The sequence below is a fragment of the Rhipicephalus sanguineus genome, chromosome 4 (assembly GCF_013339695.2).
Source record: "Rhipicephalus sanguineus isolate Rsan-2018 chromosome 4, BIME_Rsan_1.4, whole genome shotgun sequence".
Lineage (NCBI taxonomy): Eukaryota > Metazoa > Arthropoda > Arachnida > Ixodida > Ixodidae > Rhipicephalus > Rhipicephalus sanguineus.
The window spans coordinates 160,761,162-160,785,637 of record NC_051179.1 but is presented as its reverse complement, the minus strand read 5'-3'; the positions used below and the strand labels follow the sequence as shown (position 1 = coordinate 160,785,637).

Here is a 24,476-nt window from a genome sequence, read left to right as displayed (position 1 = left end):
GAATGGCTTCATTGAAGGAGTTTGTTTTTAGAGCTTAGTCAAGAGTTCGACGAAAGTTCGTGTGGTCAGGTGTCATGATGAGGATGTAGATGTGTGAACAAGGAACCCGTGTGGGTCCCGAAACGTCTCTGTGCTCTTCACCTTGTCTTGGTCAATGACCGCATCTACATCCTCATTTTTATAACACGTGAAGTACGAGCTGAGTTGCAGAGATTTGTGGCACCCTGTAATCGCTTTCTCTCTTTTCACGTCCCCACGAGCGGGCCTGAAGCTAAGAAAGGAGGGATTGCATGGGGCAAAGAAGTTACATCACGCGCGCGTCGTGACCTTGAGCACTTCTTTTTCTTTTCTTCCAACGCGTGGCTTACTTTCGTTGTGATCGCACGGACGCACGTGGTGGCCTCAGTAACTTCAACGCTCATGATGCTCAAATCAGCCGCGGCCACGAATTTTAGTATCTGGCGCAGTCATTTGGGTATATGGCATCATCTTTTGAAAGAGGGAACAATTTCTAGCTGACTTTGAAAATGAATTGTAAATTCCAGGCCGCGTGCAGCGCTATAACGTTTGGCCGCGTGCAGCGCTATAATGTTTTCAGGAGCCCCGACTACCGACGGACAGCGTTTTATGGCGATGCTGAAAATGTCTTGCAGGGCCGCTTTAACGTCGTAAATACCAAGGGACAGCGAAGCTGAGGAGAAGCCTTAGCAATGGAGTGCAAAGTAATGTAAAGCTAGGACGCCATCAACTAACGTCACACTGGCTGCACTCCGCACGACTGCACATTGCAACTCTATTCCATTGCAATCCTTGCACTAAACCAGTTGTTAGTAGCACCTGTCCTGTCTCTCACATATGTCTGTCTTTTTTAGCGCTAAACCACGATGTTATGCCTTCTCCCACACCGTACTCCGCCCTACCATCTCCGCCGCTGCTCCTTATCTCCGCTCAACGTCTCCTCCTGTCCGCTTTACCACCTGCATGTCTCCAACCTCCAACTGCTATCTGCCAAACTATACTATACCCTCCCTCCTCACTTTCCTTGGCCACTCTTTCTATACTGTATTATACAAGGCTATGTTATGCTTTACCTTCTCCCGTCATTCCTTCCTTCCTGCTCACCCTCACATCACTCCTCCTCCTCTTCAATTTCCTTTCTCACCCCCTTGCTATACTATATGTGGATACGCTCTTATAGGAGCTGTTTGGCACATACCAGCTAGGCGCTTTACAGGCAGCTTCTTCATTTTGAGTGAACCGGATGTGAGTAGTGGTGTTTGCCCAATATCTGTGGCACATGTAGGATTTGATGCGCTGTGAACACGGACAAGACAAATCAAGTTCGGCTATAACAACTCCGCTATATAATTTTACTGTAACGAGTATTTTCAAATGCTTCACTGAGAGGCATTTAATCTGTGATCTTTGTATTAAATGTCTTTGTGGTATATTCTTTAACCTTGGCGCGGTAAAGAATGAAACTATGTGGGTGCTTCGGTATGAGTTAAGCCTCTTAAGCGTTACGTGTTAAGCCTGCTAAGCTTAATTATACTGTTAAGAGCGTGTCCCCTCAGAAAAAAATCCGGCAGATCCCACGCACTGTGGGGATCGATGTAATGCGAAGCAGCCAGCAAAGAGCTGCATACATGGCCTTGTTTGTCTTTGAGTCAAATGAAACCATTCATGCCATGACATCTAGTTCACTGTATATCGCATGTTTCCCATGAGCGCATGCATGCACAATCTGGAATATACCGTGCCAATGAAACATGTATTTTGGTGTAGAGAATGCATGACCTGTCATTTATGTTCATCACGCACTCCTGTCATGCCATACCAATTTTGGTATATATCCAGCTAAAAACACGGCCGGGAGCGCATCACGACAGTGTCATGTAAATCACACCGTACATGACATGCATAACATGATTCGCATGTTAACCACTGTCATTTATTTTCGTCATACAGTCACATCGCGCAGTACTAATTTTGTTGTATATCAAACGAACGAAAATGGCCACGAGTGCGCCATGAGGTTGGCGTGTTAATCATGCCATATATGACATGCATATCATCAAGATCAAGAAGGGAGCCGACGGATGGTTGACGGGCGCCCAATTGACGGGCGCCCAATTGAGTTGACGGGCGCCCAATTTTTGGAAGCCACCGACGACACTGGATGCATATGCCAGCCAATTACTTCACCCTCTTAGTTGACGGGCGCCCAATTTTTGAAAGCCACCGACGACACTGGATGCATATGCAAGCCAATTACTTCACCCATTAAGCAGGAGCTTGCTTTTCAGGCAACCCTTTCAATATCACTTAAAGTAGGCAGGCGGCATTTTAAACGTACGCCGCCCGAGTACCTTCCTTTTTTTTTGTCGTCTGTAGCTGCCTTCCCCACCACCTTCTGCAGCTCCTTGGCGGACATTTAAACGTAAGCCGCCCGGTTTTTTTCTCCCCGCCGGTAGTTCCCTTCCTCACCACCTTCTGCAGCTCTTTGTGATGGCTGCACTCGCCCTCTCGCTTGGTTGTACCCCCCCCCCTTTTTTTTCTTTTTTTTTTCTTTGCAGCTACCTTTAACTCTGACATGGCAGACCCGAACGTGTTTGCAAACTCTCTTGAAATGTGGCAAGGGCTTTACTCCTCTGCTTTCGAGTTTCTCTCTTTCCAGGCATCAATTACCAACAGCAACAGACGCGCCGCCGCTGGACATGACGTCATCACTAACCCCATAAAACTAACACGCCAGGGATGACAAGGCGCCTTTGACAAAGATAGGTCCCCTATCGAAACGTCGGCCAGCCTAATCTGAGGCACTTTCTCCTGTTTTGAAATCTATAATGCATATCATCAGGGGCGTAGCCAGGAATTTTCTTCGGGGAGGGGGGCGGTCATCCATACTTTATGTACGTTCGTGCGTGCGTTTGTATGTGTGCGTGTATATATGCGCAAGCAAAAGTGAAAAATTTCGGGGGGGGGGGGGGGGTTCAACCCCCCCAACCCCCTCTTGGCTACGCCCCTGCATATCATGGTTTTCATGTTCCCACCTGTTATTCATGTTCGTCATACAGGCGCGTCGCGCAATACCAATTATCGTGTATATCAATCTAGCGAAACGGCCGCGAGCGCACCATGAGCGTGGCATATAAATCATGTCGTACATGACTTGCATGTCATGATTCTCATGTTACCACCTCTCATTTACGTTTGTCATGCAGTGGCGTCGCGCAATACCAGTTTTGGTGCGTATCAATCTAGCGAAACGGCCACGAGTGCGCCATGAGCAAGACATGTAAAACATGTCGTACATGTCATGCATGTCATTATTTTCATGTTACCACCTCTCATTTACGTTCATCATGCAGTCGCGTCGCGCAATGCCAGTTTTGGTGCTTATCAAGCTAGCGAAGCGGCCGCGAATTCATCATGAGCGTGGCATGTAAATCATGACATACATGTCATGCGTTTCATGGTACCAACTGTCGTTCATGTTATTCATACAGTCATATTGCGCAATGCCAATTTTGGTGTACATCAATCTAGCGAAACGGCCGCGAGCGCACCATGAGCGTGGCATGTAAATATTGTCGTACATGACTTGCATGTCATGATTTTCATGTTGTCACCTCTCAATTACGTTCGTCATACAGTCGTGTCGCGCAATACCAATTTTGGTGTACATCATGCAAGCGAAACGGCCGCGAATGCACCATGAGCGTGGCATGTAAATCATGACAGACATGACATGTATGTCATGGTTTTCATGTTACCACCTGTTATTCATGTTTCTTATACAGTCACATCGCACAACACCAATTTTGGTGTATATGAAATTAGCGAAACGGCCGCGAGTGCGCCATGAGCGTGGCATGTAAACCATGTCCTACATAACATGCATGTCATTATTTTGATGTTACCACTTGTCAGTTATATTTGTCATACATAAATGTCTCGTCATAATAGTTTTCGTATATATCCATTCATTTAAACGGCCGCGAGCGCCCGTGACCATGTCATGTAAATCATGCTGCACATGACATGCACTCCATGATTTGCTTGTTAAGACCGGTCGTTGTGTTTGTCATGAACTCTTGTCACGCCATACCAATTTTGGTATATCTGAAACTAACGGTACGGCCGCAAGAGCCCCAAGGCCGTGGAATGTATATAATGCTGTTCATGACATCGCATTACATGATTTTCATGTTATGACCAGTTATTCACGTTTTCGATAAGGTCATGTTATGCCACACCAATTTTGGTATACATCCGATTAACGAAACGGCCAGGAGAGCACAAAGTCGTAGGCGGCTAGATAGATAGATAGATAGATAGATAGATAGATAGATAGATAGATAGATAGATAGATAGATAGATAGATAGATAGATAGATAGATAGATAGATAGATAGATAGATAGATAGATAGATAGATAGATAGATAGATAGATAGATAGATAGATACGCTCAAAGATGCAGAAGTTCGCTAAGACATGCTTCGCATTTAAAAAAAACATCGGTGAAGCTTGCACTAAGTCGCGCAAGGCTTGAAACAGCGAAACTGGACTATTCTGGAGACTAACCTGGTTGCTTCTAGGCTGTTTCTAGGTCATAGCTAGGTGATGGAGGTTCTCTCTAGGTTGATTCTAGGTCGTAACGAGGCTTTAGCAAGGTGATGCTACTTCGTTTCTACGTTGATTCTCAGGGCAGCGAGATACCAGTTAAACCACAGCAGCCGCAGAAACAACACGGACGTCCAAACTCCAGAGAGAGAACCCCGCGCTTAAATCAGTCGGCCGCACCTCTCATAGCTCTACGGGACCGTCGACAATGGCGTAGGCCTTCCATAGCTTCGGGGTATTTCTCGCAGCCGCCGTCGCGTTACCCGTTCTCTGGTATTCTCTCGTTGTACATACGCGGGGTCTTCGGCTCATCGCCGTCGCTTCGCAGCTATTTGTTAGGTTAACTGTTGCCTTCTTCAATTTTCTGAACCAGTGGTGAGTAAGGGGATTTGCCGAATTTCTGTGGCACATACTCGTTTATGATGATGATAGTTTTTGCATTCTTCATTTTTACTGAACCAGTGGTGAGCGGTGAGATTTACCCAATCGATTTACCCAATTTCTGTGGCACATACCAATTTAGGACGATAGTGTTTCGGCTCGTCAGACAAGGAACGATTTGCTAAACAGCTTCGCTGCTAAAAAAAACACATTCCTGGCGTAAGCAGCCAAAGCCATCTCGAGAGCAGCCGTACAATAGAGCGACAGGGTCCAGGAACAATAGGTTTCGTCAGGTGGCACTCGTCACATTATGTGCGCCCCCCATGTCTACACACACGTCGACGGCCGACATTACTCGCTTTACTCGTGGAACGTCACACGTGGGTCCCGACCACGTGTAACGTTCATACTACTAAAGACGTCGCGAGGTGCTGCCTAGTCAGATGAGCACTCACGATTACATTAAAACACTTTAACCCTTTCCCTCCCGTTGGTGTGTATAGGCGTCATGAGATTTTGTACCAAAATGACCGATGACGCATATACTCGTCATCAACAAACATTAGTCCCACATGGAACCAATGGCGACTCTAATCGTCATGGTTGTGTTCCTTGACGCTAAACGGCCACAATTGTCAATGTTGTGCCGTTTGTGTCTCGCCTTTCATCTTATTGCCATGCGGTGAAGCCATCGTCGAGCTATCATATCAAATAAAGGGAACGAATTGAATGAAGTAATGGTACCCTTTTATTAAGAAAAAAAGGTCTTCAATTTGAGCGAAAAGAAATTGCCGGTAAATTTCGTACAATTTTCTTTTTTTTCACAGTATGGAAAGGGTAAATAAATTACCTCTAACTAAACTTAAATTTAAGGCAACATTCGCCACTAATAATTAGTCAGAAGTGACCACGCATGCAGGATAATGACAGACATTTCGAGGTTTCACTTTTAATGTCAGTAGTCCTTTGACAGAGCACGGGTCGGGGACGAGTAAGTATAATTATATGCAGGGTTTTAGGTGCCAAAAACTAACCACGGCTCCTGGGAAGCGCTCGTATGGGTTGTAAACAACTCACCGGGGGATACTTCGCGATACCGAGCATCATGGCAGGCAATGCGTTTGCGCTTAGCGTCGTAGGCTTGACCTTGGGTAGTCATTTTAGCTTAAAATGACTGCCGAAGATCGAGCCTACGTTCCAAGAAGTGGTGTGCGCCACCATTCAGAGGCGGCGTGGATGGCGCGGTGCGGATTTCGCGACGCCGCCGAGAGATGGCGTGACGACGTTGCGCGGATGGCTAATTTTTGTCAGCATCTCTGGCACAATTTTTCCAGGGTCACCCCATGGACAGCTCTGCAGCAAAATATCGGGAGTTCTTCATCCCCCAAGAGGACAGCACAAAACGTTGAACAGAACGACATGCAGGCCTAAGTGGAATAACGCAAAAGTCTGGTAACAACGCTGCGCATATTTTCTCGCCTGGCTTCGCCGCTCATGTGATAATGCCGAAAATGAGTATGCTAATATTTTGCAATTCTATGCTACAATCTAAAAATTTATTAAATTACAAGCTGTTTTAAAACTGGTCACCTGGTTTTCAGGGAAGCAACATGTCGTGGCTACTCAAGCGCAACGTTGGCTACCCAACCCGCGTAACTTGCGCGAGACATTGTGAAACCTTAAGGCCCCGTAAGGTGTCGCAAAGGTATCGCAAGGTCTCGCCGAAAATCCACGTGACCTTGAAATGACATGATAATGACGTCAGGCATCGCCAAAATATGTTACGCCATCGTGATGTGATCACTCGGTATTGTTGCTTGGTCAAAGGTGGGTGGATCTAGCAGGCAGTTCAAAGCCACGTGAGGTGCAGGGCTGTTGGGGAGGGGATGACGTCCATGCAATCGACTGCACGGAAAATGAACACGGCTTAGAATCTTCTTAGGTGAATGCCCAAGGGACCGTCTCAGTTATTTGGAGACGGCTACATAGATGTTGGGGGCAAGGGCTTGGCTTCACCAGCGGGCCATGGCTACCTGGACTGAGAAGGCCACCTACTTGGTCGCACAAGTTCATTGCCCTTTCACAAACACCAACATTAGGAAGTGGCAGGTGTAAAAAATTCGCGCTTAAAATTTTGATGGGAAATGCTCACCTTCAGGAAAGACCGTCTGCCATCGTTTCACGGTCGGCAGAGAGAGAGAGAACAACTTTATTGGTTCGATCCGGCAGAACAGGGGAGGGGATAGGGATGGAGACTCTTGCGTGCCCGCTTGCCCTACGGAGGCGGGGGCCGTACTACAAGCCCGAATGCGAGCACTGGCCGCCTCGCCCTCCAAGGGGAACATGGCACGCGCTGGATCTTGTCTCTGTGGGTAATCTTGCACTCGTCCAATGGGAAAAAATGGTGATGCCGTCGCCAAGGACAATACCCCAAGAAGCGCCCCTTGATCTTAGGAGGCGGACATTCGGCATAAATAAGAAATCTCAAAATTCTACTCTGAACCTGTCGGCCCTTGTGAGGTCTCTTAAAAAATTGTTTTATAATGCATTTTTTGAAAAACACGTCCACCTAGATTTTCAGGCTTCAAAAAAGGTTGTTCAGGGCCGCTCTAAAGCGATGGTATGCAGACGTTCTTTCTTTGGCACTTTAGGTGAATATACTGCAGGCCCTTTTGAGACCCATGCCGGAGGTTTGACTTTTGGTGCGCAATAATGCGCAAAATCATAGCGCGCGGAAATTAAGCTACTATATCCATTTTCTATTGACGCCACATGTAAATTATTTCTTTCCAGTGTAGGCGTACAGTGGCAACATGCCTCCTCCTCTGCGTGTTTCAGTACATACGTCAATGACATATAGATAATGTATGAGCCAGCGCGAGCTTCAGGGACAATAAATTTTATTGATATCTGCTGTCCAATTTAATGTCACAAGTTTTTGTGGTAACTTTGTTTTCACGTAACGCGATCAAACATGAAGCTCTCACCGCAGGGTCTTGGCGGCGGGCCCGCGGTACTGCTGCCTTGGGAGCCCTCCGCTCCGCCGCCTTCTCTTCATCGTTCATGTTATTAGTATCGAAGCGCACTGACTGACGACTGTCGAAAGAGAGAGCAAGCGCGCAGTTGGGGCCCTCTAGCGGTCTCCTATCAAACTAGAGCACGCGCCGGAGTGGAGCGAGCGCCGCATGCTACAGTTGGCTATGCTATATGTGGTTTGCCTGCGTTATTATCATCATCAAGACGCTCGAAGAACAAGAGCAAGAAGACTTCTCTTTCGCGCAAGCGTGCGCATGCTACAGTTGGCTATGCTATATGTGGATTTGCCTGCGTTAACATCATCAGCAAGGCTCTCCAAGAACAAGAGGAAGAAGACATCTCTTTAGCGCAAGCTGCGCCTGTACGTTGCAAATCATTAATAAAGTTCAAGGAGGATAATTTCTATCTAACATGTGACTTTCTGAGCTTCCCACATTCACCTACAGAACTTACGAAACAAAAAGACAAAGAAACAAACATACTAACAAACGTGAAAACGTAGCACACAAGCAAACAAAACAAATGATATATGATGACAGAGACGTACAATAGACTCCATTTCAAGAAATGTGTGAAGCCAAGAGACAAAAGAGCAACAAGGAATTGTTTAGAGTACTTTATTCGTGTCTCCAACGAAGAAATATCAAAGGAAACAAACGTCACTACATGAATGACACGACATGTCAATCTTGGACAGATCCAACCCTTTGTCCGGAAATTGACGTCATACAAAGCAATTCAGTCGTGGAGCAGCTGCCTGTGCCCCATTGTTTGGCTTCGAGCCAAGTGTTACGAGACGGACAATATCGTTTTTAGGGGCGAAGCCTATTATGGTCTCGGCGTGCCGGCATGCATCGTCGTCTGGTGTCGTGGCGGTCCAGAGTGGCCGCCACCGCCTCAGCGCTCGCCGTGTGGCGAGAGAGAGCGAATGGTGCGCGTTGACTATGGAAACGGTCTTTCTGCGGCGAACGCTGAAATACAAGCTCGCAAGGAACGAGAACGCGCCCTCGCCCACGAGAGACAAAGTCGACGCAGGCAGCGTCTGCTCGGCAGTTTCTTGACCGAAAAAAACCGACTGCTGTCGCTGAAAAACCGTTCACCGGCCACCCCGTATATATACGCACTGGATCTTGACGTGCAATGTACTGCTGGTGCGAGATTTTTGTTGTGCGTAGTTCAGCAATAAAGATTTCCAGCGTGCACGTTAACTAAAAGTAGACTGTGGCTGTCTCGGTCTAATCTTGTCTTCTCTATCTGATTGCCCGTTACCAGTGATTTTGTTGTGGGAAATACTGGCGTACACTGCATGCTTGGCCTCTCCACAGGTTTCACATAAGTGGAGCTGAAAGTGCTCACTCTTTTCTATATGCTTCGCCCCTCCCCATGTTTTTCTTTTTTTTGTAAATTCAGTAGTTATTGGCATAACGTGGGCTTGGGGGGAACGTCGGCTACACTGTGGCGTCTAACCGGTTGGCTATGGTCCCAGGTGAGGTCGTCAATCACGTTTGAGCACACACGTCCGTTATATTGAAGAGTTATTCACATTAGTGCGCCCTCACAAGGATAGCGATATCATCGTTCACTGACTTAATCCTGCGTTGCCGAGTCGCACTAGACCAAGGGTCTCAAGGTCACTTCAGCTAGTGGGTCACAGTCACGAAATTTATTTCTACAAGGGCTAGGACGGTGGAGAAGGTTGAAGCGAGGGGGGAGGGGGGCTGAACAAAGTTCCAGCTAACGCTGCCATTTGAAAGAACGCATTTCTCACATCTCAGCTATAGATTTGTTCTGACGAGGCTATGGCGTCAGGATTCGATAAACATATCGATACGACTGATCTCCAGATTGACTCAAATTTGAGCGTCAACTGTGAAATATTGCCACGCCCGCTTCTTGTTGCATATTGATGTATTCATGGGTTTGATCCGCAGGGGTGGTTAGCAACGCTCGACGCAGACAGCGCCACAGTGTTTGAGATGCTTCGCAATTGTAGTAGATCATTTTGTTAAGATTGCGCGCAGGACGCGAATAGTCAAGATTATTCCAGAGCTTGCACGACCACCATAATAAGGCTGGAAAGTTCGATACGTGATGTATAAAAGACGGCGCCTCTAAGCGATGATCAGTTTTATCGACGACCGACGCCCTGTTCGCCGCTCTCAGTGTAGTGTGTATTGTTGTAGTTTTACTTTCCGTTTCCCGGCCACAAGTTCCACCAAACAAAGAGTTTCATCTTGGACACACCGACTGCTGCCTTCGACGACGTCATGAATTTGTACCTCTGTTATGGTTCAACACGTGGTGACCGCATGGGGTGCTTGACGAAAAAAAGAAACGCTTGCAACAGAGTTGCCAGTTCCGCTTATAATACACGGATTTGGGCTTCTTTTTTCCGCCTAGTCGCTTGTAGAATTTTCCAGTGGCTTGTCGCGTTTGTTTGGGCTTATTGGCATTTTTCCAGCAAATATAGTTATTGTAGTTACCATCACAATCAGCAATAGTGCGTGTGTCGTTCACTTTTAGCGTCTTTGTCGATGACTTTAAGTAGTTGAGTGTTCAAGTCAAACATACGTTGGGGGAATGAACAAGTAGCGTTAATCATGCACTTGCAAACGTGCATTCAACCGAATGGAGACTACCGTGGAGACGATGTTAAAAGCGAATGTGTGCTTTCGTTCACAGTTGCGAATATTCGCTGTAGAAAATAATTAAAGCAATTTTTTTAACTCGCTTTCGTATTTGAGTGACATTTTTTATTAATATTAAAATATTTTCAAGAATGGGGAAATTCAGTAAATTTCCCCTTCTTATGGGCTTCTTCGCGAAAGTCGCGCTGCTCTTTTTGGGCTTATTTTGTGATGGTTATTCGCTTGTTATCTCGGTAGCATCTGGAAACTCTGGCTTGAAACCAGTTTCGTCTTTCTATCTCACCCGAACAAAGCGTTAGCAATCGCAATAGGCGAGCAAATAATTGCAGTATCATTTAGCAAATTCACAAATAGTTTATTGCCTGTGAAGCCGCGGGCCGCTAGCGAAACATTAGCTGGTGGCATGCGCCCCGCGGGCCGCGTGTTTGAGACCCCTGCGCTAGACTCTAGCTTGCTGAGTCTTCGTAGCACATATGTAATGTTAATTGCCTTGTTATGTGAACGGACAGCCCACTCTACAAGCACAACTGACGCTACACAAGCACCACCAATATTACAACTAATGTTGCACAAACATCCTCACAACTGCTGTTAAATACATTAACTTGTCATCTTTACGGCGCGATTGTAGGCCAACTACAGCAAACGGTACATCTTTCTCTCGTATAATCCACGCAGTGTATGCTGTTTTAAAATTTTCACTGCCTCTGTTGGCTGTTACTGAGTAAATATAAACTGTAAACATTAACACACCAACACGTAAGCACATATGCGCACTGCCCGGGCCATGATATGCGCGTAAGCGCCACACGTGAGGGGGGCGAAAGTCTTAAAGGAGCACTGACATCAAATTTCGAAGTCGAGATGTGCCCTTCATTCGATTGCTCGGTATGCATAGGTCTCCTTGGCCAAATTTGAATGGCGTCCGTCTCGTGGAAGTAATTTTGTTGCCGTTCTTACGTTGTGGATACGGAGTGTGATAAACATTTCGAACTGCGGCACAAGAGGCTCATCCACGATCGCTGCGCGAGCAGAAAAAGTTTTCTGCGAAAGAATCGATCATTTTTTTTTGATGCACTACAGCCGCTACAGTTCGACATGGTTAACTTGCACGAACTTTTCCAATGTTCGGCTTTGCGTAATTGATAACTGCTACTATTATTATCTCATCAGCTAATAGGAACAGTTTCTTCGCGCATAAAAGAAGCCTGATTGCCATGTGAAAGAACACATGGCTCTCACTTTGTGGCAACTTTGCAAGTGTTCAGGTTTGAATGTCGAATTTGCTTACATTATGAAGTGTCATCGCGCTCCATGTTTCCAAGGGATTGCAGCTGCTTGCAAGAGGAAGCAGGCGCTCTTCGTTCGCTAGTTTGATACAAGTGCCACAGTTCACCAGACAGCACTTCAACGTGTTTAGTGCGCTCGCATTTGGTGTGTTTGTAAAAAGCCTTCTACTAATTGTAAGCGTATTGACGGAAAATATAAAATGAAAATCAGAAGCGTTCACTCTTCTTTTGTACAGCGTATCTCATGTGCCTGCTTAGCTGCCCTTCAGTAAGATTATGCACTATGTAATGGTTATAAGAATTGTGAGAGTGATACATTTAAAGTAGTTGCAATAAAAAACAAATGTAAATGAAAAATGTATGACTATATACAGCATGATATATGCATCTTTATTTAAGGCACGAACAGCAAGAATGAGGTTAGCTCAAGCAACCAACTTTGCAAAAGGCCAATGGGTGCACAGTCCAGCAGCCTTACGCTTCCTGGAAGACCCTTGTGTAACATTGCTTGTCACTCTCACCAGTCAAACTTGCTTATTGAATGAACATTTCGTAGGCTAGACTGCTCTTCTGTCTGCTATATGCTACAATATCTGCTATATGCTACAATAACATGGCAAACATGCTTTCTGTGTCCCCCGAATATAGGATTACAGCAACATGCAAGGGTGCAGCTGCCACTCTGGTGCAGTAGCGGTACTGTCCATAATGCACCATCCTTTCATAATAGTCCGAAGGTAGCCCCGCCACGGTGGTCTAGTGGTTATGGCGCTCGACTGCTGACCCGAAGGTCGCGGGATCAAATCCCGTCCGCGGCGGCTGCATTTTCGATGGAGGCGAAAATGTTTGAGGCCCGTGTACTTAGATTTAGGTGCACGTTAAAGAACCCCAGGTGGTCGAAATTTCCGGAGCCCTCCACTACGGCGTCTCTCATAATCATATAGTGGTTTCGGGACGTTAAACCCCAGATATTATTATTAGTCCGAAGGTACTAGCCTACACATGGTGTTATCGACACTCGGCTCAAAGCACAACCAAGGTCTTTTGAGAATGTAATTAAGTTGTACCTTCACCATCCACACTTGATGTTGAAAAATTTCTTCTGCGTACCTACAGGTAAAGCCCGAGCAAGCACCCCTCCTTTTTTCTGGATATTTGAAATATCTGCAAATGGGACCGAGCAAGTGCCGCCCTTTGACACTGCTTCATTCAGTGTTTTTATTCGCTTGACAAGGGCTAATAACGACAGCGAATGCATGCCTATTCAAAAACGCATTTCATTGGAAGCACGTGCGGCTCTTCCACTTCCATATTGAATTTTGATCCGTGACCGAGCAAGGGCCCCCCTCCAAATCTTGTCCGATTATCTTTCACCGTGGGAGTGGTGCTTGCTCCGGATTTTACGGTATTCAGTTAAAACTCGATCTAACGAAGTGATGAGGACACTTGAATTATTTGATTAAATCAGGAAGTTCGTAAAATCGAGAAGGGGATTTTTTGGCTCTTTGAAATCTAAAATTGTAACATATAACAACAAGTTACCAGGCCATTGCTCTCGCGATTAATCTAATTGCTGCCCAGGTGAAAAGTCCGTGAGGCCGGCCTGAGGGTGGCTCTGACATGAGGCTCCCTTGTCGCCTTTGTCCAGGTGATGCAAGCCAGAAAGACCATTACGTGAAGCAATGATGGGCGAACATATACGTGGTGAACGAACGAAGTGATTGTGCGAGCAGGCCAAGGCAGAAAGTTGCAAGGAGACTATTAGTGCCACGAAACCAGCCACCGCCGCCTGTAGCGTCATCCGGTACGTAAGAACGCTACTGACGGCTGAGTCCATTACTCCATGCATGGGCACAGTGGAGCGTCCAGCCTCATCAAACTAATGCTATAGGGCTAAAGCGTTAGAGTGCACGCTCGAAGAAAAACCCATCTCTGCAAAATTAAATGAAAATCACCACTTTTTACGCAGTTATTTCCAAGAAAACTTTGTTAAATCGGGTTTTGTGGCCGAGCTAATTCATTAATTTCAGCCCTATGGGTATTTGCTGGGAAATCACAAAATACTTTGTAAAATCAGGAACTCCATAAAAGTGTGTTTTGTTCGATCGAGTTTTAACTGAATTTCATTTCCTTAGGAAGCTACACATTACTTATATGTCTCTGCCTATAGTCACAGAACTATTTTTAAGTTGTCCCATGGGCGTGTGATGAATTTAAATGTCACGAACCATTTCTTGGCAATAAGGAAAGTTACCTGAAATATTGTAGGGTGAGCGAATCATTGTAAACATGCAGGAACTTTCTTTTCTGTCCAATACTTCGTCATTGAGGGACCATTGCAGCTATGTGCTGTCATGCTGCAGCTGCAGTGCATTAGCAGTGTTCAGACAGGCACGTTGAATCCTGTTCCATGGGTCAGTGACCCTGGGATCAAATAAACTGTTATGAGTCACTGTATGGTACTGATGATTGCCTTTAATTTTCCATTTCATAAAAGTCAGCTGGAATGATATAGGGTGAGTGAATCATTGCGGAAATGCAGGAATTTCCTCTTCTGTCCAATACTTCATGATTGAGAGATCATTGCAGTCGCAATGCGATGGCAGTGTTTGGAAACTGCTTTGAATCCTTGTCCAGTCTTCCCGTTAAGGTCTTTGTAAAAATGTTCAACTCTCTGGCATTTGGAAAAGCCCTCAGCTAATTGTGCCTTCAGTAAAAAAAAAGTTAAGGAAAAAGTGAACCAAAGCAGACAGGTATAATTGGTCTAGAAAGTGTTCGTTTGTACCACTGGCATAGCCAGAGGCATAGCCCCTTTGGTGTTGCACAGCTTTTCGTGCTTTCCTTCTGTCTGACTTTCTCAGGAGACATAGACAAATATGATCGTCACGACCCATAAATGTCTCTTCGATTACGGCCAGTACCCATAAGAGCCTTGGAGATTTCTCGTTCGTGATAAGTACGACATCTCCTACATTTACTAAAGCAGTGCCATTGATGTGGTGAGCTGATTGTAGCTGTAAAATATATTCCTTGTACCATCTCTTCCAGACGGCATCAAGGCATGCTTTTCTTTGCCTCCAACGTCTTTGTAGTTCATCTTTGGTAAAACTAGGCTTCGTCTCCGTGATCTCGTCGTCAGGAATGGAGACTGACCTTCGACCAATCAGACAATGAGCCGGTGTAAGCCGTGGCTCCTCCAGCTGACTTGGTATTACTGTCAACAAACAAGAGTGTACTATTGATTAAACTTCTGTCAACACGGTCTCTAATTCAACATAGTTCAGCAAGGCTGTCTTCCACAACGTTAGTAGATCCTGCCAGTTCTCAAACTCCCACGGCGGCTGCCGTAGATGCGTGGCCCCGTTTCGTTTCCGCTCACCAGACGGCGCGGCGGCCACGGTTAGCCCGTTGCTGTGCAGCAGGAAGCCGGCGGCGCGCGTTGTAAATGGCCGTTTTTTGCCTTGAAATACTCGTTGAATGCGTCTCAAATTTCTACTGCCATTAGGGACCTCTCCGAACAATCGGGTGATGCTTTATGTATTACATTACATACATTACATTTCTAAATATGCATTATTTCAACTGTTATTATGAATGTTAACCTTAATTTTGTGTTTTCGAAATAAGTATCCTTCGTTTTTTTATGAATCAGCTAAATTCCCATTTCTTTAATGCCTTGCTCCGTGTATCTACTTTAAGGTTGTCAACAAGTGCATTTTTTGCGTGAATTCTTGTCATGTTGTGGCTGCTATTGTATGGGGAGGTGGGACTAGTCAAGCTGCCTTTAGGCAGCTTTTATTCCGCCATCCTTGCTACTTATGCATGTTTTGTGTTTATGTAGCAATAAACTTCATATATATATATATGCGCGGAATGAAAAGCAAAGCTATAGCGGAGAAGCTGCCCGCAAACGTGCGGCCAATGTTTGCGGATATTCGTTACTGCAAACAAAAACTGAGCAAAAAATAGGAACTTTTATTCTCAGTGCCGCGAAATGTGTTTATTGCCGAGGCCCAAGGCACAGGCACACAATGCAAATGTTCAACGGCTTCACAATAGGCGAGCTTTCTTGGTGGCGATGGCAACTTTCTCGCGGGTTTGAAGGCGTCGGTTGACATCCCTGGCGTAAAAATGCATTCGTGTCACGATGAAAAAATACAGGACCTGACACGTGAACGTGGGCTTGTGCTGGTCGCAACCCAGCCTCGTCAGATCGCACTCATCCAACCCGCCCAAGACTTTCCAAAACAGGTCCGCACAGAGACCTTCCTCATCAAGAGAAAATGAAATAGATTCATTTACAACTCTGATGAAGTGTAGCATCTTGATGCTGGGGTGCCTAAGGCTGCCTTCCTTGAAGCTCCGGTATGTAGTTAAGTAAGCATCAGAGCCAATGACAGGAGCTTCTGAACTAACGTCCTGTAGACACAACTGGCACTCTTTACGCTTGGTCATTTTGTGTACAACATATCCAGCTAAGTAGTACACAACACTGTCGTCTGGTGAACCTCTGAAGTAGCTGTGGTCATCACTCATTTGGTCAGGAGTAATACATGGAAACGATGTGATTTCCAGTAGCCTAGCTTCAATCTCTGTGCGCAAGCTAGCTCTTTTTGACCTGTGAGCTTCTCCAGCGGTCTTCAATGTGTCTTCCACAGAAACGAGCACAGCATTTGGTTCGCCTTGAACACTTCCACGTAGCGCTGTCTTGATGGGTGTGTACAGGCTCAACAGGCAGAAAATCTGTGTAAAATTCACGACTGTAGGGTGCGACTCATCACCTGAGTCGCTGCCATAGTGCAAGGCGTTCGGGTTCTCGGGGCGGCCTGAAAAAAATGTCTCTTCTCGCCCGAAGGTAGAACGGAATCGTACCCGCTTTTACACCCGGGCACGAAACAGCGCGGCATGGTTCATACACTTGCCAGCACGGTCCACAAACGTCTGCGGGTACTCGCGCAAACGTTACCAAGCACACTGCAGCGGGCTGTTTACAACGGTCGTCCGGCCGTGCGTGTCTGTCGCGACTTGCCGCAACTTGCCGGGCAAACTCCGTCGCGCGCGCCCCCACGCGGAGCGCAACGGAACGGCGTCAGGCGGAGCTCCGCAGTTTGTGAACTGGCAGGATTTAGTAACGTTGGTCTTCCAGGCCTGTTGTAGTGCTGTCTTTACTGTACGTATCAGCCGTTCCCAGAAACCGCCCCACCATGGGGCGCTATCCGCTATAAACTTCCATTTAATTCCATTCTGCCTGAAGTACTGAAGTATGCGTTCATTTCGGACTGACACACACATACTTTTTAGTTCCTTTGAAGCTCTGTGAATGGAGACAGAAAGCCATATGGGTCGTACATCTCAGCTTCTGCCTTTAAAACATTCCTCTTCGTTGTCTTCATGGATGCTACGAGCTGCATAATATTGGAGGTGTCAAGCCTTTACACGTCATCTTCAGGGTACTAAACAACTCCCAGTAATTTCTTGTTCTTAGGAACTGTTAAACGAATATCTTTATTAATGCCTTCTCTTTCTTCACTGAGATGTTGAAGACTTGTGGAATTTGTCGTCCATTTACGCAGATGCATTTCTGCTTCATTGATAACAGTAGGTGCATTATTGCAGACCAGCAAAGCTGCTTCCGCTGTGTCTGCTTGGCCACAATGTCATCGACATAAAACTGGTGTTTTAAACCGCTGGTCATCTCTTCGTGTTCTCCCGTGGTATTCTCAAAGTGATGATGAAGAGTGGCACTAAGAAGAAACGGGCTTGATGCGGCTCCAAATGGCACACGATTCATCCTCCATACGTGCGCGGGTACTTTTTCTGCAAAACCATTTTCTTAATATTCTCGTATCGCTTTGTCATACATGTCAACAACTCTTGGTCTTTGAGAAGCCCCCATCGGCAATGGAGTCATGATACGGGCGGTCCTGGCAGTTACGCCGCATGAGAATTCGTGCCAAATTCCTGCATTACATGTCATGCACTGATAAAGCATGCATATCTGCCATGTGAAGGGGCATGAGTTATTTGGCACTTCGAAAGGGTCGTAATTCTGGTTAGTTGGTTGTCATGTATCATAAAAAACAGTGCACAAACGGACAAACGAGTTGTCTCTTTGTGTTCATCGATTGTTTTTGCACTGTTTTTTACGAGTTATTTGGTACAATGGGGATGCACTGATAATGCATTTCTTCTACGGACATTATTATTTTGACATGCCTCTCACATTTGCAATAGAGGCCCACCCAACTGCAAAGTAGGGGGGAGTGAAAAGTCTTTATTGTGTATGGGCCTCTGGTTGAACTTTGGCTTGTACAGTGCCCTAGCTCTCTTTATTGACATACAGTCAGCGTAACAGCACCAATAAACTTTACCACTTTGTCTTTTTGCAGACTGCGGGAACACCATTATCTAGATTGGTACGAAAAGTATATTTATGTAGTCCTCTAAGAATATCATCTGAAACCTGCTTGTGGTTACATCAGAGTGTGTACAGGTGCTTGAAGCCCTTGAAAACAGTTGAAATTGAAAAGCACATTTTCACGGCCCTTCAAATTCCTGGAATTGTTTTCTTTCTCGGAACATGCTTCAATTTCTTTGTATATGGTGTCTAATATTGACTATGGCAGCTGCTATGTATAGGTAAACGTTCATCAGGCCAACTCCGAGGGCACATGCCGTACTCCTGTTATGGCTCCCGCCCTGTGTTTAACCTGCCTTCACCACCGTTCATCTTCTACCATTCATTTAATTTCCTCACCTGGTCTACTTCCTCTCAACTTTCTTCCTGGTGACTTGACTTCACCTCCAGCACTTGTGCTATTTTTTTTCTCCTCTATATCTAACTCTGTATCTAAATCTTCTAGCTCAAACAATGTCCACTGTCCTTATGCAGCCAAAGCTTTAATAAAGTGCTGTGTGTGAGCCTGACACCAATTTTGTATTCTTAATCTGTAAAGCTAACGATATTCATTTGGAAACATTGTTATTGCAAAAAGCTTCTACTTGGGATGCTGCTTTATATCCTTGAGAAACTTTCAGCAGTGATTTTAAAGTCTCTTGGAATTGGGCTATCGAACCCTGTACAAACCCTGCTACCTTCTCAGCCTAGAGTTAAAGGGACACTAAAGAGCAAAACTATTTTTCTCATATTAGTAAACTACTCTTTCGCAATACCAAAAACACCACGCTTGCTGTGAGAAAACATGCAAAAACAAAATGTGGGTGGTGACGCCACCTTGAAGTTTCCGCACCATTTGCCATGACGGCGCCTACTAGGGACTACGTAGATCCTAATCGGTAAAAATGAAGTACATTGTCCTCTGAGGGTGCCATAGACTTAACATACCAAGTTTGGGGTAATTTTGTTGAGCCAATGGTGCCAAAATACGATAAATACACTTTAAAAACCGTGACGTCACGTGGGGAGATTTTGGCATGAAATTTAAAAAATGAAACTTTGAACTTGATTTTCTCCTCTATTAATAAACCTATGATGGCGAAATTAATGACATTAGAGTTCTCAGAGCGCAATCCATCGATCTAAACCGATTCATTGTTTTTCTTTAGCGTCCCTTTAAACTAATGAACAGTTTTTGTGATTCACATTTATGAGAATGAATGCAATAGGGTTTTCAGCTGTACTATAGTGTGCAAAATACAACTTTTATTTGTGCAGGTGCCCGTGCTGCAAGTTCAGTCGTAACCCCTGTGGAGGGGGAATTGACCCCATGGAGAAAGTAAGGGCTGACGAGCTGCGTATAAGCATGCTTTGCTGGTGCTTTTAGCTATTTCAAAAGACAAGAAGTGGCCCAACATCACTTGGCCATAGGCTGCTCTTCCTCATCTCAATGAGCATAGCTCTTGCAACACTGGCTCCGCCAAAAAACTAGCCATAAAGTTCAAGGTAAAATTTTTAAACGATGTACTTTTTGTCATCTCATGTGAGCTGCCATACACACATAGATGAATCTTTGTTGTTGCTTGGAGGTAGACTTCATGCTTCTCTCCCAGCAGCCCAGCTGTCTTCTCTTTCTGTTATGTATTACTTTGATTTATGCTTTAATGACCAAAGTATGCATGCTCACTCCCTGCGTGTGAAGGAGAAATGCACAGGTGTTTAAACACCATAAAAGGATGCGAAAAGTTAAAGGACCCCTTGTGACTTTTGTTACTGTAATTTGTAGCCTTGTGTCTGGAAATGCCGAAATTGAGTGAGTCATAAATGCTCTGACATATCGTATAATTAATGCTAGTGCGTCTAATTCTGGCCACTTTTAGCTTCATTTTGAAACACCCGCAGTTTTCAAATCGGGGGCCCCGCGCGCGATAAAGAATGAAACGATGTGGGTGCTTCGGTATGAGCTAAGCCGGTTAAGTGCATGTCCCCTTAGGAAAATGAAAAGCATTCCTGGCTTAAGCAGCCAAAACCACGCTGAGAGCAGCCCGACAACTGAGCGAGAGGGACGAGAAACAATAGCCCTCGTCAGGTGCCAGTTGTGGTATTGTGTGCATCCTGTCCATCTTTTGTGACGTCAACAGCACTGGCTTTTCTTGTGGAACGTCACACGGGGCCTTCATCTATGTCATATTAGTGGAGGTGTCGCGAGGTGCTGCCAACTCAGATGAGCACTCACGCTTACTTTAAAACCAAATTAAAATATCTTAAAGGTAACGTTTGCCACCATTAATCGGCCAGAAGTGCCCACGTGTGCAGGACAATCAAACATCACAAACATCTCGAGGTCTTGATTTTGCTCTCAGAGGCCCATTAAACGGAACTAAAAGTATGCAGAGGGGACAAGAGCCGTACGGGTCCACCCTATGTGTTTTTAAAAGGTGTAAATGATTTAAAGTAGTACTGTGTATTCTACTTTAGGAGACCGGTAAGCAGTCATCATACTTGCAGAAAAACTTTTTGTCATAGAAACGTTACCAAGCTTATGTTGAATGCACTAATCTTTCTTTGATGGAAATGATTTCAGTAACATTATTTGGACACTCTATAACCAGCGCGGTAGCGATCTTGCCATGCTTTCTTTCGTTCTTCAGCTTTCGAATAATATTCTTCTATGTAGGAGTGTGTTTTCCCATCATTATGTTTTTTGGTAAACAGAACGATTACTTTATTGAAGAGACTGATGCTGGGACTGTTGGTACATAGTTCAAAATTTAGGTAGGGAAGGAGGAATTGTACAAGCACAGACACCCAGTGTGTGTGTGCATTCCATTACTTCCTCTTGTGTAAGACTCCTTGAGGCTGAGTGTGGTTCTTTCAAACTCTTTTAGTGAAATTGTATGAGCTAGCTATGTTTATTGCACAAAAATAAAGCAGTCTTTATAACTGAAATCTTGACTGTCTCAAATGAAATAATTTCAATTTTCACACAGTTTAAAATTTTATTTAACTACGAAACAAAAAGGGGGCGCCGAGCATTCTAAACAGAACATTGATGACGTTTCGACTTCCAGCATGGAAGCCTTGTTCACGATGAATACATCATCAGAAGTGGCTCGTTTTATCTGGAAGATGAAACGTCATAAACATTTTGTTTGGACTGGTCTGTGTCTCTTTTTTATTTCAAATGTACCCTCCTAGCCAGACTGGATTCCGCCATGATCCCGACTTCAAATGTCATTTAACGTACCAAGTAAGTGCTCACTGAACAGCAACATCTTGTGTGGACAAGTGTGTAGAAGACTAGGAGTGGCACAGTCATCATTAGGATCTATTCAGTGTGTTCTAATAAAGGAAGATGTCGATGGAGGGCTTCACCATGGGGACAGCGGTTCATCCTTTTTTCTTCAATTGTGTTTTTCTCCTTCGTAAAGAAATGTCAGCAGCACTAAAGAAAACAGAAGAAACTGAGCCAGGAAAAAGAGACAGGAACAGAGACAGGCCTGTCGACGGGCAACTTCATTGAACTTTTAATGTTTTATCTTCGGGCTACTTTTGTGAATTTCTAAGGCAAGTTATTCTTGCAGAAAAATGGTGTGTGCATTGGTTCCTGCGTGGCGCCTATTCTATGTAACATATAACTTGCAAAATTTGACGACTCTGTGTGTACAATTTTAAATGATGGACGAGTCTCCCATATATTCAGATACGTAGATGACTTTCTTATTCTTTTAAATATTGGACCAAGTGACTGCCTCACTAGTGCCATCAGTGACATCTTGCAGGTGTTTAAGTCCTGCTCCACTAATCTATGTTTCACTCATGAAGAACCACTTGATAATTCTATTAGGTTTTTAGAAATGTCGCTAATTTTTTCCCATCATCATATCTGCTGGATGTACAGTCCTAGGACTAAAAAGATGCTCCTTCCGTGTGAGTCTTCCCATTCGAAGCTCGTAAAGCGAGCAATTGCCAACCTTTGCATTTACAGTGCATTGGAAAAAAGTTGTACGCATCAAAAGCAAACCAGTTTTCATCAGCAGGTTGAAAGGCTGGTGAATGTAGGCTACTCTCAGGTTATGATTGAGGCGGTAGCGGAATCTCTGCACATGAAAAAGAAACAGCTTTCTAAACAGCGTAAGGAATGTGAAGAGAAGAAGCAAGTAGTGGTTATGCCTTACTTACATGGCGTATCGCACAAGCTTAAGAAGGTGGCAGTGAGAAACGGCGTCAAGCTTGTGTTTTCTGCGCCCTGCATTTTATCCAGCATATGTAAGCGAGTTGCGCGGCATGGGATTAGTAGGTCCAGTTGTAATACGGCGCATGTCAACAGTTTCAGCAGGTGTGATACTTGCATTGTCTACAGCATTCCCCTGACCTGTGGCAAAGAATATATTGGGCAGTCGGGCAGGTGTGTGAATGACAGAATGCGCGAGCACGCAAATATACTTCCTACGGGCACGGGTGGAAATCTACCGATTCACTGCAAAGTGTGCGGTTGCGCCCCTCTATTCAGCAACGTTTCGGTGACTGGGAGTGCAAAACACAGAAAGAACGTGAAATTATTGAAGCGTTTCAGATTCACAAGCTTGGTCCTGATAAGTGTGTGAGTGCGCCATCTGTGTTTTTGAATGACAAGGAGGTCCGATTTCTTGACAGTGATAGGTGATAGGTTGCCTGTTATTGATTCACGGTTGTTGCTGCGCATGCTCATTTCGGTTTGTTGCTCGCGTCTTCATCGAAATAAAGTCAGTTGTTAGTCCAGCATCCTACCTGTTCCTGTCTCTTTTTCCTGGCTCAATTTCTTCCGTTTTCTTAATTGCTGCTGGCATTTCTTTACGAAGAACTATGTACCAACTTGCCCAACAAGCCACCCTAATGAACTTGTTTTTCTCCATAATACATTGAGAGCCAATCTTTGAGATACAGACTTAGGACAGAAAGCTAGGGCTATTTCTGAAGTGTAGTAGCTTGTAATGTTTTAATTGTCATAATCTTTCACAAGTGGCAAAAATTGATTTTCTTAATGAGTGGGACCTTTAATCTTTGTTTTTGCAATCACAAAAATCACAATTTTTTTGCAATCACACAAAAGGAAGGTACAAAATCGAGTTTTCGAACTTCGCGCCGAACCCTACTACCGGTCAGTCAGCATGACGTCACTAATCAATTTTATTTTTTTTTTATCTACGGCTGGTTTCTGCAGATCAAAATGTTACGAAGCCTCAGCGAGAGTGGAAAAGCGCGAGACTATCTTTGTTCCACACCTTGAGCTCAGCCAAATAACCCAGAAGTATGTTACACAGTAATAAAAGTTTCCCATGGAGAAAAAGTTCTCTATTTTATGCATTTATGATTGGCGGCCGCAAATGACGGATCGATTGAAGGCGCTTAAAAATCGCGATTTCGGTTTCTGATTGCGTGAAGCGCCACCTGCTTCCTGCTGCAAGCGTCATGGCGACTTCCTGTTTACTTTTCTGGCTCCAACGCGTGCGTTCAACTTCCAAACTTCTCCGCTGTTCTACGTGACATTGTGAAATCTATATGGATATATAGCACCACCCGGAGCATCAAGCACCAATATTTGATATGCGACACTTTGCCTACTGGTCGTCAGAAGGTAAGCAAAACGCCACTGCATCCTGCACAAACTTGCGCGGCCCGCCTGGTAAGGCGAATATGTAGTGCTTCTACGGCTACCGCTGCCCTTGCATTTGGGAATGACGCTTTTCTGCTTTAATATCGCGTTAACTATAGCGACCAAGGCTTGCGTGTTTAATGTGGAAGAGCGTGAGCTGCGCATACACGGAGTTTAGGGAATAGACGACGCATCGTGTTTTCTGTTCTCGTTCGAAACATGTCCTCAGTTCTCGATCGATTCCAACGAACTAGGAGAACTTTCTGTCCGGATTTTTAAAATGATATCGCATTTGTTCTTCCGCATGGTCACAAATAGACACCACATGGAAAGAAGTGAGATTGTACGAATGAAATTGCTCTCCAAGAAAAGGTGGACAGAAATATGGGCTTCAGAGCAGTGTGCAGAGATTGCAATATTTAAAGTATAGCAAGACGATTTAGACAACCTGTAGTCACATGAAC

The 24,476-nt window shown here is 45.0% G+C and overlaps 1 long non-coding RNA gene across 1 annotated transcript in view; it reads left to right on the top strand.

Annotated features, from left to right (window-relative positions):
• Positions 1–12,957, top strand: part of LOC125758138 (uncharacterized) — a 292,628-nt gene extending 279,671 nt beyond the window's left edge. The window contains exon 2 of the long non-coding RNA XR_007415894.1: positions 12,873–12,957. This is a non-coding gene — a long non-coding RNA (uncharacterized LOC125758138). The remainder of the gene's footprint in view (positions 1–12,872) is intronic.
• The last annotated feature ends 11,519 nt before the right edge of the window (positions 12,958–24,476 follow it).